Here is a 16475-nt window from a genome sequence, read left to right on the forward strand (position 1 = left end):
ATGAAGAGGTTTAATTTAGGCTTTTATTCACATAAACATTGATCCACGCACATACAAAGAGCAAATCAATTCTATCCGACTGCAGCTTCTGTCTGACGTGTGAAAACAAATCTCAATGCAATCACGTTTAAGCTTCCGTGTTTACCGCATTTGAAGTGCTCTATGTATGTGTATTAATCAGTGTTCATATGTGAGGGGGGCAGAATCAAACTTTGGTCCAACCATCAAGCCAAATGTGCCATATAAAAGGAAAACAGACCCTTGGAGATTAGTGTATATGTTTGACCAACGGAGTTATAGCTCACCATGTTCATTTATTCAGGGAGATCAAAAAAGCAAGCTTGGAAGCAAGCATGGAGATGATATCAATCACAAATTACTGGACGATACCTCTTGTACTTGCCGTGGTGTCAGTCAAATTACAGGAATTATTTCAGCTCTGGTAACTAATCACTCTTGAGTAAAGAGGGTGGAAAAACATGTCATATTTCAAGTTCCATTTTTAGCCTCAAGTGCTGTTTCTGAGCATCACATCAGGGACCTAACACAGCACTGATCCTACCTGCTTTGAGATCCCACTTGTACGTTATGCGTTATTCATAGAATCTGACATAGTCATAGGAGAAAAGAAATGGTCCAAGCCTCAGATTGCACATTGATTGACTCGTACACTCGGTGGATTGTTTCCCTTGATGTCACTTGGCTTTAGTTTCTGCTATGATTCTACTGAATCCAGGCAGAGGGAAGGAAATCATGATAGGATTATGTCTTGATGAAATCAAGAAATCATCATATTGCAAGCTACATTTCACACTCTAATGGGAAATATCATTGAGAATAACAGCAGAATAATGGAGAATAACGGCCCTGCCCACAAGAAATGAAATCAGGCACAAGTTTTTGTTTTGGGCATAAAATTGTACTGTGAAAGGAGACAGATTTGATCATCTACGACAATACTGTAATGTTGTTTTAACAATGTGCGATCTAACATCGAGTAAGTCACTCACTTTCCAAAAAAAAAACAATCAAAAACATGCCTAAAGGGTCAACAGTTTAGGTTAGACTGCATGTGCGCATTTAGAGTGATTCCTGTATGACTATTTGAATGTCAGTGCATATCCGATTGAAATCCAGTCGGATTTAGCAAGTGTGAATGTCCAAATAAACATCCCTTGCCCACTTAACGAAGTTGACTGCACTTCAAAATGGTGGCAGGGATTCCCCCGAGGGGAAGTGCTTAGGGAAGTTCGCAAGTATATGTCTAAAAGTGGAGTTAAATGCAGCCCTAAAGAAAGTCAAATGTTTAGTTCCTGAAATAATCAGCCGTTTGAATGAATCAGTTGACTCAATGAAGTCACTCATTAACAGTGACTTGCCGCCACCTACTGGCACTTGTAGTTTCATATTTAAAGTATCTTTTCAAATTTAAAATAATTTCATCTATCAATATTCAACATTTTATTTTTCATTATTTATGCATTTGTAACTGCAGGTTAAATGCATTTATGTCACCTCTGAGCTGCATTAAACAGTCTGTGTAAATACATCTAAATGCCACTTCAGATGCAGCTTCTGTGTTTCCTCTGCATTGCAAAGATGGATTTTGTTGATACTGATTTCAATGTATTGGTAACCACCCTACAGTGTATTATTATTCTAATTGAATTTATTGATTAAATGTATGAATTTGACAAAAGATGATGCATAGGCTACATTTAATTAGGTAAGAAAAGGTTCCCTTTATGAAGGCAAAAATGCCCATAAAAGCTAAAAATCAATTTAAACTTATTGGAAGTATAATTTCTGTCAGTGCTGTGAACTAACCACCGCACAGAATATGAAGAATAACAACAACTTTAGGAGTCAGCTGTCCACGGCAGTCCTAAAGCTGCCAAGATACCAGTACAATAACACACTCAGCAAAATATTGTCTAATTATCGTTATTGACAAAATCCCAGAAAATATCTCTCTCTTTTTTTTTCCAATATTCCTCACCTGTATTTATTATTTGGGCAAGTCCTTTCTCTTTAGAACTTTTCTCTTTATTTTTAAATTTCTGTGCTCCACTAAAACATTTTTGCATCTTCTTAGATTTCTATCATTTCTAAAGTACATCTGGTGAGCTACAGCAAATCTACAGTGGGTTACCGCTATAAATGTAACATTTAAACAATCAATAAACATTTGACCGTGACCTAAATAAGACATTCCACGGCAATACATTCAAACTTGATCCTGCATACCAGTGTAATTCTAAAAATTATAAACAATTATGCCACAAACATATAAATGGCACTTGGATGTGGTTTCTGTGCTTTTGCTTTGGCAATCTAACCAGACATCATTAGCTCGTAATGCTGGAGGAGGGATGCATGTAAGAGTGAAGGCTGATTCAGCACATGTTCACAACGGGTTTCTTGAAATTCAGCAGGAGTCTTCATTATCTGAGATTATTCCAAACTTTCTACTGGTAGTGTACATTAGTGATGCCTACAAATGAGTTTTAACACTGACAGAGAATGCAAAAGATAAAAATCCTACGATAATAGAACAAAAGCTTTGAGAAATGTCTCCTTCAGTTATACACTAGGTGCCGCAGATGCTGATTTTCAGCATATACCCAGGTGCATAAAAGTCATCTCAGTTTAATAGATTATCAGTGTGGATGTCTAGATTTTGAATAGATATCTCTCAGACTCCAGTTCCCTGGGATTTGTTGTAAAACATTCATCCAGCATCACTTCTCATTGAACTGTTGCTAGGTTACCTTCTACACAGTGGAGCAGTCTGTCCTTGTTTAAACGGGTGAGAAATGTAGATCTGCATTTTTTTTTGTTCTAAAAGGGTTAAAGTTTGTTGTGCAGATGTGGCAATCCTGAGGAGCCATGATAAGGTAATGTTTTTCTCTTAATACACACAGATCATACTTGTTTTTAATACCATTTAAAGCAGTAATCAAATTTAAACATCATTTTAAGTCTTTTTCGTAAAACTACCAGGACATTGATGCAGCATGTTGCATGTTAAAGCTGCAGTCCGTAACTTTTTTTGGTTAAAAATGATCTAAAATCAATTTTTGAGCAAATACATAACCAGCCAGTGTTCAAAACTATCTCCTGACCTTAGCCCGATTTACAACGGTAAACTTGTAATAATGTGTTCTAATCTGAGTGGTACTGGTGGGTTTCCGCGGGAAATTTGTCATTACGCCACGTCTGTTTACATAAAGAGTGAATCCCAGCTAGTAGGCTATATTGCATGTGAGGATGCTACAGGCGGCGGATCATTTATAGCCTTTTCTCACAGCAGCTGCAATAATTAAACTTATCATTTTGATGGCGGATTGTATGGTATGACAAATTAACGTTAGAGATTAGACTGTACAGAAATTGAAATCTACAGGTAACGCTAATACATAATAAATACACACAGTCACGCAATGTTGTTAATTTGAGAACAAAGTATAACAATAATAATAATTTGCACGGTTTGACGTGATCCGAGCTAAGTGATTGTTAGATTTAATCACCATTGGCAGCGCGATTTATTGTAATCCTTTTTTTTCCCCAGTTGGTCAGAACTAAAGTGGCAGATTTGTTACTTACTCCTTTTGATGACATTTTCCGGTGAAAATTCTTACTTTGGTCACACTTCAAAGACTACAGTCTGTGATTCTGAAGTACAGTATCCACACCGCTGCGATGACTGACATTAGATTCATCCGTGCTTAGGAGTCGTGCCGATGCACAACCCCCATAAAGATGGTAATTCCGCAAATAACTGCAATTGCAGGTTTCAAACAGAGATGGCGACAGAGACAAAACTTACAGACTGCGTCTTTAAATCAATTTAAACTGTTAGTTTAAATTGATTTAAAGAGTTAGTTCACCCAAAAATTCTGTCATTAATTAATCACCCTCATGTTGTTCCAAACCTATAAGACTTACGTTCATCTTCAGAACACAAATGAAGATATTTTAAATGAAATCTGAGCGATTTTTGTCCCTCCATTGACAGCCTACGCAACTACCACTTTGACGCTTCAAAAAGTTCATAAAGTGATCGTAAAACTAATCCACATGAATTGAGCAGTTTAGTCCAAATTTTCTGAAGAGACTTGATCACTTTATATGATGAACAGATTTAATTTCTGCTTTTACTCAGATAAAAACACTGATCAGTGGACATAAACAGAATCTCAACCGAACCTGCTGATGCGCTAGAACATACCTCTTGCTGAAGCTCAAACGTGCCGCGTAACATGAGAATGAACCTCATTGGTTCTTGCCCGTCAAGCAAACATGCTTGAGCTTCTGTTTACCACAACTGATGTGTGCGATAATGAATGTTTATATGTGAATAAAAGCCTAAATTAAATCTGTTCATCATATAAAGTGATTGTGTCTCTTCAGAAAATTTGGACTAAACCACTCAATTCATATGGATTAGTTTTATGATCTTTTTATGAACTTTTTGAAGCATCGAAGTGTCACTTGTATAGCTGTCAATGGAGGGACAGAAAACTTTGATTTCATCAAAAAGATCTTCATTTGTGTTCCGAAGATGAATGAAAGTCTTACGGGTTTGGAACGACATGAGGGTGAGTAATTAATGACAATATTTGGGTGAACTATCCCTTTAAGATAAAGTCAAAACCATTTCAAGGCAATTGCCAAGTCATAATGCACTTCATTGGTATCAGATTTTATTTACATGCACTTTAGATTGGATGGGTTGCATTGAGGTGTTGATGATGATTTGACTTGCCCAGTAGATATGCACTGCCTTATACCATTCGATGTGGATTTTTTGTACTGTATACAAATGTAAACATAATTTTCATACATGTAATCCTGTAGGCACTAAACATATAACATAAGCTTTTTTTGTTTTGTTTTTTTACACATGAAGACGTACCAACAAGATTTGGCATTATCATAAAACAACTGTAGTCAGTCACGTGGTATGGTGTAACATTCACCCTAGAAAAGGCCAAACATCCATCTCTCAAACAGGAAATACTACAGCAAGAGGCAAGTATTACATGAGACCTTTCATGCTCAAATGCATTTCCCCTTTTGTACAAAGATCTAGATCAAGATTGCTTCTTAGTGACATGCTCAGAGTGCATCTAATCTCAGTTCAGTCAGAGGACTCGACTGCAAGTCGGCAATGTGCATCAAGTGCTGAATATGATGATTGTCACATTCCATTTGATTCATTCTGTAAATATTCCTGCAGGGACAATATGTCACAGCTGCTTTCTGCTGCAAAAGGCCTTTTCCCCCCTGAATTGAGTCCAAATCAAGACCAAATTTGTTTCCCTAGCAGTTTTATTTAAAAGCATATCCATAAGCAAAAAAACATCTCTGCAATCTGCAGTTGAGGTCCTTAGTTATGCCTTCCTATCACAATAAACCAACAGAGACAGTCATTACAGCCACAAGACTCATTTTTCAGACTCGTCATTTCGTCCGACTGCCAAGAGCAGTGTTGCCAACTGCTTTCAACTGAAAGTAGCTAAAACTGGTAGCTAAATGTCACTAGATGACATCATAATGGCAAATTCATTGATCTACAGGTGCTGGTCATATAATTAGAATATCATCAAAAAGTTGATTTATTTCACTAATTCCATTCAAAAAGTGAAACTTGTATATTATATTCATTCATTACACACAGACTGATATATTTCAGATGTTTATTTCTTTTAATTTTGATGATTATAACTGACAACTAAGGAAAATCCCAAATTCAGCATCTCAGAAAATTAGAATATTACTTAAGACCAATACAAAGAAAGGATTTTTAGAAATCTTGGCCAACTGAAAAGTATGAACATGAAAAGTATGAGCATGTACAGCACTCAATACTTAGTTGGGGCTCCTTTTGCCTGAATTACTGCAGCAATGCGGCGTGGCATGGAGTCGATCAGTCTGTGGCACTGCTCAGGTGTTATAAGAGCCCAGGTTGCTCTGATAGTGGCCTTCAGCTCTTCTGCATTGTTGGGTCTGGCATATCGCATCTTCCTCTTCACAATACCCCATAGATTTTCTATGGGGTTAAGGTCAGGCGAGTTTGCTGGCCAATTAAGAACAGGGATACCATGGTCCTTAAACCAGGTACTGGTAGCTTTGGCACTGTGTGCAGGTGCCAAGTCCTGTTGGAAAATGAAATCTGCATCTCCATAAAGTTGGTCAGCAGCAGGAAGCATGAAGTGCTCTAAAACTTCCTGGTATACGGCTGAGTTGACCTTGGACCTCAGAAAACACAGTGGACCAACACCAGCAGATGACATGGCACCCCAAACCATCACTGACTGAGGAAACTTTACACTGGACCTCAAGCAAAGTGGATTGTGTGCCTCTCCTCTCTTCCTCCAGACTCTGGGACCCTGATTTCCAAAGGAAATGCAAAATTTACTTTCATCAGAGAACATAACTTTGGACCACTCAGCAGCAGTCCAGTCCTTTTTGTCTTTAGCCCAGGTGAGACGCTTCTGACGCTGTCTGTTGTTCAAGACCGGCTTGACACAAGGAATGCGACAGCTGAAACCCATGTCTTGCATATGTCTGTGCGTAGTGGTTCTTGAAGCACTGACTCCAGCTGCAGTCCACTCTTTGTGAATCTCCCCCACATTTTTGAATGGGTTTTGTTTCACAATCCTCTCCAGGGTGCGATTATCCCTATTGCTTGTACACTTTTTTCCACCACATCTTTTCCTTCCCTTCGCCTCTCTATTAATGTGCTTGGACACAGAGCTCTGTGAACAGCCAGCCTCTTTTGCAATGACCTTTTGTGTCTTGCCCTCCTTGTGCAAGGTGTCAATGGTGTCAAGTCAGCAGTCTTCCCCATGATTGTGTAGCCTACAGAACTAGACTGAGAGACCATTTAAAGGCCTTTGCAGGTGTTTTGAGTTAATTAGCTGATTAGAGTGTGGCACCAGGTGTCTTCAATATTGAACCTTTTCACAATATTCTAATTTTCTGAGATACTGAATTTGGGATTTTCCTTAGTTGTCAGTTATAATCATCAAAATTAAAAGAAATAAACATTTGAAATATATCGGTCTGTGTGTAATGAATGAATATAATATACAAGTTTCACTTTTTGAATGGAATTAGTGAAATAAATCAACTTTTTGATGATATTCTAATTATATGACCAGCACCTGTATATAAATATGTATAGAGATCAGTGGGCAAAATAAAAATCTAGATAAGGTTTGTCCAAGAAGTTGCTAGATTTGCCCCTAAACTTTTGAAAAAAGTCTCAAAAGGGGTGGGGAAGTCACTATATCTAGTGACAAAATCCCTAAATTGGCAACACTGGCCAAGAGGCAAGATGTACTGGTCGGATGTAGTGACCAAGCACAAGAGAAACACAAGGCCTATATATACACACAAGGGTTAAACAAGCTTAATGAGTTAACAGGACACACCTGGGGAGACTAATCAACAGGGAAAAACTACAAAGGACTACAACATGGCACACAGGACAGGAAGTAACATAAAAGTCCAACCAAGACAAAGGGAACAAATGACACTAGGAATGTGTAAAAAGTGGAATAACAACATGGATAAGGCTGAAACGCAAATTATCTAACCCGAATTAACCTGTTAAGTAATGTTTACCTGCTTAACACACCCATTACCATTTTAATATGGGTGATTGTGTAGTGTTTGATAATATGCCAGGCTCTTCTTTTTTGTATAATTTTATTGCCCTTGTGAAAAAGTACACTTTAGCACACTTAAAAAAAAAAAAAAAAAAAAAAAAGAGCACGTATTACAGAAATGATACTTTAAAATAATATACTTAAATGCAAACGAATGTAATATATTAAATGGAAATGTATTATTGTTTAAATTTATATTACACAATACGTTAAGAGTGCTTTTTGATCCACTTAAAGGGTTAGTTCACTCAAAAAAAAAAAAAATTCTGTCATTTATTACTCACCCTCATGTCGTTCCACACCTGTAAGTCCTTCGTTCATCTTCGCAACACAAATTAAGATAATTTTGATGAAATCTGAGAGGTTTTTTATCCCCCATAGAAAGCAACATAATTACCACATTCAAGGTCCAGAAAGGTATTAAAGGCCGGCTCCTGCGTCGTGCTGCTCACGTGAACAGTGTCGGCCAATACTGAACCGGCGTTCTGATGTAGAACCTGGAAACATTAAACTTAAACAGTGTAGGAGACTGACAGGGCAGAGAAGAAATTGTTGAATAAAGTCGTTATTTTTGTTTTGTTTTTGCGCACAAGTACTGTGCGTACTGTGCGTAAGTACTGGTTAATAAAAAATAACTACATAGGTTAAGGTTAGGTTTAGGTGCAGATTTTAAAAGTGTACTTAAGTGTGTTAAGAAATAGTCATGTAAGTGTTCTTTAAGTACACTTAAGTGGCCTTTTATTTCATCAATATTATATTGTCTGCAAGTGAAGTACATGCAATGCAATTAAGCGCACTTCTTTTTCTTCAAGAGACACCACAGGGACTCCATATTTTTGGGCAAAAGATTTTTCCCAGAGGACTGTTAATTGTCAATTTGGGACAGAGTATTGTTTGTGTTAGAACCATAATCTTCTTCAAAAGACTTCACATGACAGGAATTCCACTTGTCAGATGAACCACCGGGGGAAGGACATGATATTCCAGAAACCAAATATATATATATACAGTGGGTACGGAAAGTATTCAGACCCCCTTAATTTTTTCACTCTTTGTTATATTGCAGCCATTTGCTAAAATCATTTAAGTTCATTTTTTTTCCTCATTAATGTACACACAGCACCCCATATTGACAGAAAAACACAGAATTGTTGACATTTTTGCAGATTTATTAAAAAAGAAAAACTGAAATATCACATGGTCCTAAGTATTCAGACCCTTTGCTCAGTATTTAGTAGAAGCACCCTTTTGATCTAATACAGCCATGAGTCTTTTTGGGAAAGATGCAACAAGTTTTTCACATCTGGATTTGGGGATCCTCTGCCATTCCTCCTTGCAGATCCTCTCCAGTTCTGTCAGGTTGGATGGTAAACGTTGGTGGATAGCCATTTTTAGGTCTCTCCAGAGATGCTCAATTGGGTTTAAGTCAGGGCTCTGGCTGGGCCATTCAAGAACAGTCACGGAGTTGTTGTGAAGCCACTCCTTCGTTATTTTAGCTGTGTGCTTAGGGTCATTGTCTTGTTGGAAGGTAAACCTTCGGCCCAGTCTGAGGTCCTGAGCACTCTGGAGAAGGTTTTCGTCCAGGATATCCCTGTACTTGGCCGCATTCATCTTTCCCTCGATTGCAACCAGTCGTCCTGTCCCTGCAGCTGAAAAACACCCCCACAGCATGATGCTGCCACCACCATGCTTCACTGTTGGGACTGTATTGGACAGGTGATGAGCAGTGCCTGGTTTTCTCCACACATACCGCTTAGAATTAAGGCCAAAAAGTTCTATCTTGGTCTCATCGGACCAGAGAATCTTATTTCTCACCATCTTGGAGTCCTTCAGGTGTTTTTTCATGTGTCTTGCACTGAGGAGAGGCTTCCATCGGGCCACTCTGCCATAAAGCCCCGACTGGTGGAGGGCTGCAGTGATGGTTGACTTTCTACAACTTTCTCCCATCTCCCAACTGTATCTCTGGAGATCAGCCACAGTGATCTTTGGGTTCTTCTTTACCTCTCTCACCAAGGCTCTTCTCCCCCGATAGCTCAGTTTGGCTGGACGGCCAGCTCTAAGAAGGGTTCTGGTCATCCCAAACGTCTTCTATTTAAGGATTATGGAGGCCACTGTGCTCTTAGGAACCTTAAGTGCAGCAGAAATTTTTTTGTAACCTTGGCCAGATCTGTGCCTTGCCACAATTCTGTCTCTGAGCTCTTCAGGCAGTTCCTTTGACCTCATGATTCTCATTTGCTCTGACATGCACTGTGAGCTGTAAGGTCTTATATAGACAGGTGTGTGGCTTTCCTAATCAAGTCCAATCAGTATAATCAAACACAGCTGGACTCAAATGAAGGTGTAGAACCATCTCAAGGATGATCAGAAGAAATGGACAGCACCTGAGTTAAATATATGAGTGTCACAGCAAAGGGTCTGAATACTTAGGACCATGTGATATTTCAGTTTTTCTTTTTTAATAAATCTGCAAAAATGTCAACAATTCTGTGTTTTTCTGTCAATATGGGGTGCTGTGTGTACATTAATGAGGAAAAAAAATGAACCTAAATGATTTTAGCAAATGGCTGCAATATAACAAAGAGTGAAAAATTTAAGGGGGTCTGAATACTTTCCGTACCCACTGTATATATATACACACTATATTGCCAAAAGTATTGGGACACCCCTCCAAATCACTGAATTCAGGTGTTCCAATCACTTCCATGGCCACAGGTGTATAAAATCAAGCACTTGGCATGCAGTCTGCTTCTACAAACATTTGTGAAAGAATGGGTCGCTCTCAAGAGCTCAGTGAATTCAAGCGTGGTACTGTGATAGGTTGCCACCTGTGCAATAAATCCATTCATGAAATTTCCTCACTACTAAATATTCCACAGTCAACTGTTAGTGGTATCATAACAAAGTGGAAGCAATTGGGAACAACAGCAACTCAGCCACGAAGTGGTAGGCCACTTAAAATCACAGAGCGGGGTCAGCGCATGCTGAGGCGCACAGTGCGCAGAAGTCACCAACTTTCTGCAGAGTCAATAGCTACAGACCTCCAAACTTCGTGTGGCCTTCAGATTAGCTCAAGAACAGTGCGTAGAGAGCTTCATGGAATGGGTTTCCATGGCCGAGCAGCTGCATCCAAGCCTTACATCACCAAGTGCAATGCAAAGCGTCTGATGCAGTGGTGTAAAGCACACCGCCACTGGACTCTAGAGCAGTGGAGACGTGTTCTCTGGAGTGACAAATCACGCTTCTCTGTCTGGCAATCCAATGGATGAGTCTGGGTTTGGCGGTTGCCAAGAGAACGCCTGACTGCATTGTGCCAAGTGTAAAGTTTGGTGGAGGGGGGATTATGGTGTGGGGTTGTTTTTCAGGGGTTGGGCTTGACCCCTTAGTTCCAGTGAAAGGAACTCTTAATGCTTCAGCATACCAAGACATTTGGGACAATTTCATGCTCCCAACTTTGTGGGAACAGTTTGGGGATGGCCCCTTCCTGTTCCAACATGACTGTGCACCAGTGCACAAAGCAAGGTCCGTAAAGACATGGATGAGTGAGTTTGGGGTGGAGGAACTTGACTGGCCTTTGGGATGAATTAGAGCGGAGACTGCGAGCCAGGCCTTTTCGCCAACATCACTGCCTGACCTCACAAATGCGCTTCATGAAGAATGGTCAAAAATTCCCATGAACACACTCCTAAACCTTGTGGAAAGCCTTCTCAGAAGAGTTGAAGCTGTTATAACTGCAAAGGGTGGGCCAACTCCATATTAAACCCTACGGATTAAGAATGGGATATCATTAAAGTTCACGTGCACGTAAAGGCAGGCATCCCAAAACTTTTGGCAATATAGTGTGTATATATATATATATCTCACATAATACCCTTTCAAAAGGTTAATTTGAATTCAGAAATATAAAGTGGTTTGGAGAATGGATGGATGCTCAGAATGTTGCGAAATAAAATAGTTAATGATCTCAGTCATTCAATTAACTATCTAGTGTGAACTCATGGCCAACCAGAATATTATATAGGTGCTTTTGCACTGGAGGAACCTTTTGATAGTTCCTAGAACTATTGCCTGAAGTACCCGGATTTTGCCGTGTTCGCACTGCAGGAACTAGGAACAACTTTAGTTCTAGGAACTCCTTTTGGCGAAAACTTAATTAGCTCCTACTTCCGAGTAGGGTCTAAACGAACTACCAGTGACGTAAGTGTACGTTGATTGGTCAAACGCATGTCAAACACCGGCACCCAGCATTTTTAAAAAGCCATGTAAACATATACTTCACGAACATGGAAAACAGCGATAATGGCATTTACCTGTTGTCTGCAGGGTTGTGTACTTTTCTCTGCCTCAATGATATGTAATACTGAAAGTTGTCAAAGATTTTGTATATTTTGTTTAGCCCCACTTTTTACTCTTTCATTCGTGTGGATTACGCGTTTACATTCCATCTCTGTTATTATGAAACCCACAACACACAACAAACATAGCTCCGATCACGGCATCCTCCATTCACCGGTTTTTAGCGTTTGTAAATGCCATGCTTAAATACGCCGCTGTCGGCCGCTTCAGAATTCCCTATTCCCGGTACGAATGCAAACAGCAACTTCCCAGGGAACTATCCTAGTGGTTAGTTCCTATAACTGAGTTCTTAGAACTATTCAGTGCAAAAGCCCCTATTGAGGGTCTTACTGCTTAGAGAGGTGTTTTATATGGTCAGCCGCTGCCTTCATGACTTTGGGATGCGACAATTTTTTATCGCGTATGGCCTCAGTGCTCTCCTCCCTCATCTCCCATCACAGGCCTCTGTACATCTTTGTAACACAGATAGTGCTTGACCAGCCCACATCAGCTGGCAGTCCATGATGGTGGCACTCCTAATAACCCTGTTAAAGGTAGTTCACCTGTCTCCCGTCACACTTCTGAAGACACACACATGCTTGCATCTTGTTCTGGATAGCCAGATGGGCCACAGGGCACAGACAATCGTTTTCCTGTTGCACACCAGGTTGAATCCATTAGAAGACAGATTAATCTAGAGGTCACACCGGCCAGCAAGAGGAACGTCGCCCAACATCATGCTGATTAATGATGCAGTACATCTCTAAGAATAACTTAGTCATACATCATACTGCAGGAATCAATACAGTTTCCGATTTCCACAGAACAACATGTTTCTAGCAGTGCACGGAGGTTTATTGACATGCAATGACAAATTACCTACCCTAAAAAAAAAAAAAAAAAAAAAAAAAAAAAATAGAAAAGTAAAGTTTGAACTCTATCCTGACAACGCCTTCAATCTTCAAATGTAATGTTACATTGAAGGTTATACTGCATATTTTGTGTTTTTTTGAATACTTGGACAGATTTCATGTTTGAATGTAGGCTTGCTAAATGGTTTCTTATATCTGCTTGCGAAGATATAGTTGTTCGGCTATTACTAAGTTGTTATGGCTGGTTGCAAATATGTTGTTTTTACATTGCTAGAGTGTTCTTGCTGTTTGCTATAGGCGATTGTTAGAAACCTTGCTGGTTTCTAGGGTGTTGCTAGGTCTCAACCAATACAACCAATACAAAGAGTTGCAGTAATCTAAATGAGAAGTAATAAATGCATGGATGGCTATCTCTAAAGTTTTATCTTTTTATTTTTGACAGTAGTCGGAGTTGAAATAAAATTGTGAATGATTATAAATGAGCATTATATGGGCACTAAGATCCAGGGTTCCCACGGTCTTGGTTAAATGAGGGTGTGATTTTCAGACATGAAAAATCATGGACATTTCTAGAATCAATAATAATTTTTCTAGGTATGACAAGCTCTAAAATATTTTATTGGGCAGAATTTGCTATTTGTGAATTTAATAATAAAAAATAAACACCTTATTCAGTGATCACAAACGACTGGAAATGTCATGTAAGTTTATATTTGATATAAAAAGTGTGAACCCTAAAATACATTTAGTTATACAAAACACCTGGAGTTTTGAGATTCAATTATTTTATTTAATTAATGTATTTCCACTCCTAGTTTCTGTACGTAAACTATGAAAACAAGCAGCTTTATCATTACAGCAGAAATAGCTAAGCTTACATGGGAGACCTTTGAATACTGAATAATATATTGTACAACCCGAATTCCGGAAATATTGGGACGTTTTTTAAATTTGAATAAAATGAAAACTAAAAAACTTTCAAATCGTATGAGCCAATATTTTATTCACAATAGAACATAGATACCATAACAAATGTTTAAAGGGAGAAATTTTACACTTTTATCCACTAAATGAGCTCATTTCAAATTTGATGCCTACTACAGGTCTCAAAAAAGTTGGCAACAAATGGCTGAAAAAGCAAGATATTTTGAAAATATTCAGCTGGGAGAACATCTAGCAACTAATTAAGTTAATTGATATCAGGTCTGTAACATGATTAGTTAGTAAAAGGAATGTCTTAGAGAGGCAGAGTCTCTCAGAAGTAAAGACGGGCAGAGCTGTGAAAGAGTGCGTAAAAAGATTGTGAAATACTTTAAAAACAATGTTCCTCAATGTCAAATTGCAAAGGCTTTGCAAATCTCATCATCTACAGTGCATAACATCATCAAAAGATTCAGAGAAACTGGAGAAATCTCCAGCCTTGTCCCTTACGCACAAAGACCTTTATTGGATGCCTGTGGTCTTCGGGCCCTCAGGCGACACTGCATCACTCATCTGCATGATTGTGTCAATGATATTACTAAATGGGCCCAAGAATACTTTCAGAAACCACTGTCGGTAAACACAATCCGCCGTGCCATCTGCAGATGCCAACTAAAGCTCTATCATGGAAATAGGAAGCCATATGTGAACATGGTCCAGAAGCGCCGTCGTGTCCTGTGGGCCAAGGCTCATTTAAAATGGACTGTTTCAAAGTGGAAAAGTGTTCTATGGTCAGACGAGTCCAAATTTGACATTCTTGTTGGAAATCACGGACGCCGTGTCCTCCGAGCTAAAGAGGAGGGAGACCTTCCAGCGTGTTATCAGCGTTCAGTTCAAAAGCCAGCATCTCTGATGGTATGGGGGTGCATAAGTGCATACGGTATGGGCAGCTTGCATGTTTTGGAAGGCACTACGAATGCTGAAAGGTATATAAAGGTTTTAGAGCAACATATGCTCCCCTCCAGACAACGTCTATTTCAGGGAAGGCCTTGTGTATTTCAGCAGGACAATGCAAAACCACATACTGCAGCTATTACAACTGCATGGCTTCGTCGTAGAAGAGTCCGGGTGCTGAATTGGCCTGCCTGCCGTCCAGATCTTTCACCTATAGAGAACATTTGGTGCATCATTAAACGAAAAATATGTCAAAGATGACCACAAGCTCTTCGGCAGCTGGAAACCTATATCAGGCAAGAATGGGACCAAATTCCAACACCAAAACTCCAAAAACTCATAACCTCGATGCCCAGACGTCTTCACACTGTTTTGAAAAGAAGAGGAGATGCTACACCATGGTAAACATGCCCCCGTCCCAACTATTTTGAGACCTGTAGCAGACATCAAATTTGAAATGAGCTCATTTTGTGCATAAAATTGTAAAATTTCTCAGTTTAAACATTTATGTTATCTGTGTTCTATTGTGAATAAAATATTGGCTCATGTGATTTGAAAGTCTTTTAGTTTTCATTTTATTCAAATTTAAAAAACGTCCCAACATTTCCGGAATTCGGGTTGTAGAAGAACATAGAATTAGATGAATTAGAATTGAGAATTACTGTGCTAGATGGTTGCAAGCAGGGGCGGATCAAGGTGGTCAGGGGCCCCTAGGCTGCTCTTTGTGTGAGGCCCCCCCTTAATCATTATGCTTTACTGTTAAAAAAAAAAAAAAAAAAAAAAAAAAAAAAATAGATATTTAGTGCCATACATGGTCCACACACAAATATTAAGGTTAACTGGCATACACACACACACACACACACACACACACATTGAAACAGCCAATACTACAGTGTTTCCTCTACATTCCTTTAAGTGGTGGACCACCACAGTAAGAAAATTACCACCACTCCACATAGCTAAAATGGGAAATTGGAAATCATAATAAATCATATATAATAAATCTATATATAATACATAGCGTAATCAGCGCTCAAGCGCACGCATAAAGCTTGCCACAGCGCACCGGCAAATGTAATGATTATGAATGCGTAGTGAAAAAACAGCAAGCAGACTTTCTAAACATTTTAATAATTTATTGATAATGTTTTCTGTGTTTTCGGCTGCAGAAATGAAGTCAATGATGCTGATTCGTCATGTCCGCAGTAGTGGACGTGCCTATATTCATGTTTCATGCGGATTACATAATCTGAGAATATTTATTTTCCATTTGAATTGGTTCGATTAAAAGTAGACATTTCAAGCTTTCTATAGATATACAGGTGCTGGTCATATAATTAGAATATCATCAAAAAGTTCATTTTTTTATTATAAATTATTTTTAAAAATGAAACTTTCATATATTCTAGATTCCCTACATGTAAAGTAAAACATTTCAAAAGTTTTTTTTTTTTTAATTTTGATGATTAGAGCGTACAGCTCATGAAAGTCCAAAATCAAGTATTTCAAAATATTCGAATATTTCCTAAAATCAATCAAAAAATGGATTTGCAAAACAGAAAAGTTCAAGTTCTTTAAAGTATGTTCTTTTGTGCACTCAATACTTGATCGGCAGGACATATTACAGCAAATGACTTGCTCCTAGCACAAATTACTGCATCAGTGAAGTGTGGCATGGAAGTGATCAGCCTGTGGCACTGCTGAGGCACTA

This window comes from Ctenopharyngodon idella, chromosome 13 (assembly GCF_019924925.1).
Source record: "Ctenopharyngodon idella isolate HZGC_01 chromosome 13, HZGC01, whole genome shotgun sequence".
Classification (NCBI taxonomy): Eukaryota; Metazoa; Chordata; class Actinopteri; order Cypriniformes; family Xenocyprididae; genus Ctenopharyngodon; species Ctenopharyngodon idella.